Below are 5,412 nucleotides of genomic sequence, written 5' to 3' on the forward strand. Positions count from 1 at the left end.
TCACAATCTTATAACTGAAGGCACATTTTTGACTGAAATAAGCACAGTGAACAGTGCTTTAAAATGTAGTTTCACCACAGCAATTTTTACGAAGGTTCCACACAGTAAACATTAGATACAAAATCTCATTACTGTGGGACTTTTACAAAGAAACGTTATTGATAAATAACAACCGGCACCAGGACCTACTCCAAGCTTTATTAGATGCTTTGGCCCTGAAAATTCCCACACACCCGAATAGACGTAGCTTTTATATGTGTCACAAGTAGGGAGATCAGTGGAGAGCAAATCCTTGAGACCAAGGTCAGATTGAATGTGGGAGACAATAAAACCAGGGATGGCAGACTCCATCCCTGCAGATTGTCTCAGTCATTAGGCCAGTTCTCCATTGGACCCCTCATTTCAGGATGAGACAACAAAGGCTGTGCTGAGGATTGGGTCTGGGAGCACTATATTAAACCTAAAACACAGCAGGATTTCATTTTGACTCTCCAGTTTTACTATGTCTGGTGCTTCCTTTACAAAAATGTTTTGGAGTTCACAAAATTTTACAGTTTAAAGTCTCTCTGTGTGTACACATATATCATATACATGTACATCATATACATACATAAACTATGTGACCTCAGTTATAAGATGTTTAATCAAAGCTCCCGCAAACACCAGGTCAATACCTCTTGAGAATTTTCTAAACGTTTTACAAGTTTAGGAGGAATAGGTTCTATTAGACATGAAGCAAGACTCAGATAAAGCTGAAGAGAATAGAGTCCATTGTTTAGAAAAGAATTTTGTCAGGCTCAGTGGGTTGTTAAGATCTTCCCCTAGGAAGGTTTTAAATTTCTTGTAGGAAGCCAAATCTGCGTGATAAGTGATACTGTTTGTATAGACTGAGCATGTATGGAAGAGACACCATAGGGATTCCTGCCTGATATTCAAGACATAAATCATAAACCCAATCCTAGGCTGACACCATTTTTATCTACCCCAAATAATGTTGAGCCCCTAAAACATAACCAGACTCAGGCTCACTCAGTTCCCAAACAGCAGCTAAAGCAAAAGTCTCTAATCACCCAGCTCATCAGTGAAAAGGATTGATGGATTGATGGTTTGGAACTGCAGGCAGTCAGCTCACTAGGAATCTAGTGTGCTTCAGAGGCCTTTAGACCAGGGTAATCCTCTCCTCTCTTTTGGAAGAAAAGATTTTAATTAATTAAATTCTCTAAAATGACTTCACATCCCCTTGCCGGAATAGTGAAATTTAGAGAACTTGGTCACATTCCTTAAATGCACTGGGCTCCTGACAGTGGCTTCATCAACTACAAAAATTTCAGGGGCTTATTCATTTTCCTGAGGACAGCAATATTTATATTGCAAACTAACCTCATTCAGAAATGTGATAACTAACTTATAGTTAGTCAACTATTTAATTTTTAAAATATGATTTTCAGTCTTTAGGCTATTCTGGTGTTCGTCAATTGTGCTTTAACTGAATTCCTCTTGCCTCTTTTAGAAAAGCAAATGAAACTGTAGCCAAAAGCTTAACATTCCTGGATCAAAACCACCACCCCAATTTTAATCTTCCTAGAAAGTAGGCTTTTCCCATGCTGCTGTTTTGATAATCTGCATGCCCTTCATGCAACTAAAAAAAAATCAGAAATTATGACACGGCTCTTGAGGCCTCAAATCACCCACCTGATTCCTTACAGCACTCTCATAGCACCCCTTTCTTTTAAGTTGCCTTCTACATTCCTGGGTTAATCATGCTCAATAAACACTCAGTGGAGACGAAGTTCTTGCCTGTGGCAAGGCAGCATTTAAAGGAAGTGTTCCTGGCAACCTGCCCAAAAAGATACACAGAAAGAGAACTGAAACTCTAAAGAGTCATTGGCCAACACTCCTTTCCTTGTCTCAGTACACACTTAGAAGAGTACATAATGTTGCTTCATGTTTGTTTGTTTGTTTTTAGTGTTGGGAATTGAACTCAAGAGCTTGTATATTCTAGGCTAGTGCTCTACCACTAAGTTGCTTGCTCAGTTACATCTTTTTCTTTGGCTTAAAGTTTGGGCCTCAGAAAACTTGGATCCACTCCTGCTTTGGCACTGCCTACTAATTTGGAAGCCTGCAGCATTCCTGGTCTTGTTAACCCATGGGAGGACAATAAGAGAAGCCTCTTTTTTTTTTTTTTTTTTTCAGTTAGTCTGTTTACACCTGGGGATATATTAGTGGTGTAAAAACCAATGCTATTTGTCTGCACTTGACTTTCAATTGTTTCTGACTTGGGCATCCTGCTGAGTACCACTCCTTAATTGGCTCAGTGGTGGCTTCAATCATCTAGTTCTTCACATTCCTATTTCTTCTGTGTTTCCTAGCTTCCTGGCCTGCTTAGGTTTTTATTTCTTCCTCCATGGAACATGCTTTGATGAGAAATGTTACAAGGGAATTTTGGGGACTCCTAATCGGTAAAACAATTAATTAGAATTCCCAGAGCATCCCCTGGAGGTATACCTTTGCATGAAGAGGCTCCTTCCTTTTCCTGCCTTGAAGATTCCTTTATCTTCAGAACAGGATCTGCTTGAATTTGCAGGGCAGTCTCCCTTCTGTTCTCTGGTTCATTTTGAAAACCAAATCCTTCTGTTCAAAGTCCAAAGCTGTCAAATTGGGTTTAGAAAACAAAATAAAACAAAACTGAGCAACATGCTCTTCACAAGAAACTTCCTCTCAGACTAACTGATAAGGAACGACAATTAAGAAACAAAAAAGGCAAATGTGAATATTAGGGGAGACAAGAATGTTTCATATTTTATCAGAAAATTTGAAATGTTAAAAGCTGTATGAAAGGAGGAGTTTTAAAATTATAACTGGCACAATTCATTCATAGAACAATTAAAACAAGATACTAGTTATAAAATAGTTACATACATGTGCGTATATATGAAAATATATTAGCAATGTAAGAAAAATGATAAAATCAAATAATACCAAAATACAATGTAATTATTAGGACTTAAAGCTCAAAATAAAATGATGACGTAAAAAAATAATATTGAAAAACTTCTGTAAATATATATATGTATATATACAAATGCATAAGTGAACACATATGCTCACTCATATATAGGATCTATTTTTGTTATATCCATTTGTGAAATAAAACCATGTATCAGAAGAGAAAGCATTAAATTTTCATAGTTCATAGTTGCTAGTAATAACTAAATCACTTTAAAAGTATATTTTACTTATATTGCTACCTCCTGGATAAACAGCCTCCAACATACAAGCATCATGGAAAAGATTCAAGACTAAATAGACGCAAGAGCTTGGGAGATGATGGTAAAGCAGCTAAGAGTATGTGCTGAACTAAAGAGGATTCATATTAAGTTTCCAGCACTCATATTGGGAAACTCATAGCACCTGTAACTCCAACTGCAGAAGATATGATATATCAGGCCTCCACAGGCATCTGTTGCATACAAATGCACAGAACCACGGTTAAAGATAATGAAGTAATGTATATAATATATAGAGAGAATAGAAACAGAAAATGCATATGTTTAGATAAAAATAAAATAAACTAATAAAATAAATAAAAAATAATAAAGTAAGTAGTACTCATTTCAGTAAGGTAAATGAAAGAAGACCCAGGAGAGAAAGAGTTGATTAAGCCCAATGAAATAAAAAGATTATTATATGTCTGCCAGACAAAAGAAAGAACAGAACTACAAGATTAGAAAAGAGAAAGTAAACAAGAATACAGAAAAAATAAAAATAAAAATAAAAAAAAACAAGAATACAGATGTAAAAAGGTAAGAATGTAATGGCAAATACCTCAAGTATTATGCTAATACGTTTTTAAGTGAAGACAAACATATTCGCTAAGACTGACCTGTAGAAAATTGGAAGACCACAGGGCCACCAGCAAACACACACACTCACATACACACACACAGAGAAATGTGATCTTTATCATTTAAAATTAACCAATACCTATGAATGCACAGATACAGAAAGACAATGCATAAATTATTGCTAGAAAGATTCATGAAGGTAGCCTACTTGCCAGCACCTGCTTTTAAAAACATAGATAATTGCTTTTTAAAAGATACGAAAATCAAAATATGATCAAGGCTGGAGTTTGAACTGCAGGATGTAGCTCCAATGCCCTAAATTTCCCCTGTGGTTTCAGTGACCAGAAGCGTGTTTGGAGAGCTACCCTGAGGCCAGGGGCACAGTGGATAAATTCCAGCTTCAGTCACACCAGCTGAATGTGAATATCATGTCCTGGGGCCGCAAGACCACTGCTCTCCAGTTCCGAGACAGGCAGGAAAAAGCCTCTGACTTGGTGGAAGATGACTTCCAGAAGCAGACCTACTTTGCAGCAATGATTGGGAGTGTGGCCAACCGAATTGCCAAGGAAGTCTCGCAGTACATAGGAAGGAGTACCACCTGCCCATTCTCAGAGAGCCAAACAGTCTCTATGGAGAATGCAGAGAGTTTGCTAAGGACCCCTCAGATGTTGTCCAATGGCATCCCGTTCTGAGTCAGTCCCTATGTTAAGAAAGGCAACCCTGGAGAGTTGAACTTCTGGGTGAGGGTAACATAACCTCTAGATGGCAGTGAGCATGTAACCCAGTAAGGAACACAAGCCACCCAGACCACACCGGTTAATCTGATCAGCCATTCTTATTTCAACCTAGGAGGCCAGGGCTCCCCAAGAATTTATGACCACAAAATCACCAATGTAGCAAAGGCATATCTGCCTGCTAATGAACCTCTGGTTCCTACAGGAGTCCTTGCTCCAGGGGAAGGAACTACGATCGACCTGAGAAAGCCAATGAAGCTTCGAAAACACTTTTAGGATTACCACAGCTACCAGTTCCACTATAATTTCTATCTGAAAGGGTGAAAAAAACACAAAGCATTTTTGTGCAAGAGTGCATAATGACAGAAGTATGCACCACCCAACCTGTCCTCCAGTTTTAAACAGCAACTCTCGGGATGGCACTCTGAGGTGAAAGGTACAGCGGTCTGTCCCAGGCAACCTTTGGTTCTCCTGGAGACCCAGAACTGGCCTGATGCAGTCAATGAATACCAACTCCCTCTCCTGCCATCTGGGCCTGGGAAGGAAGGAGTACAACCACAGCACTTGGTTCAAGTTCTCTGTTTCTTAAAGAAGAATAAAGATTCAACCTTGTTCAGAGCAAGGCTGGCCCCCAGCCTCCTATCCTGGTGACAATTTAGAAGCTTTAAAATGGTCCCACCTATTAAGTCACTCTAACCGTCTCTGTCATAACAGTCAGCTAGAATACTGATTTCTTTTTCCAATGGCTGGCTTCAGGCCATGTCTAATGACCAGCTTTATTCTCTGTCTAGTTCTGAGGACAAATTAACTCTACTACCAATGTCCCATCAATG

At 38.7% G+C, this 5,412-nt stretch overlaps 1 pseudogene; it reads left to right on the forward strand.

Moving 5' to 3' along the window:
- The first annotated feature begins 4,170 nt into the window (after positions 1-4,170).
- Positions 4,171-5,168, forward strand: LOC129670673 (galactose mutarotase-like; annotated as a pseudogene).
- The last annotated feature ends 244 nt before the right edge of the window (positions 5,169-5,412 follow it).

Source organism: Psammomys obesus, unplaced genomic scaffold, assembly GCF_907164565.1.
Source record: "Psammomys obesus unplaced genomic scaffold, mPsaObe1.curated_primary_1811, whole genome shotgun sequence".
NCBI classification, from domain to species: Eukaryota; Metazoa; Chordata; class Mammalia; order Rodentia; family Muridae; genus Psammomys; species Psammomys obesus.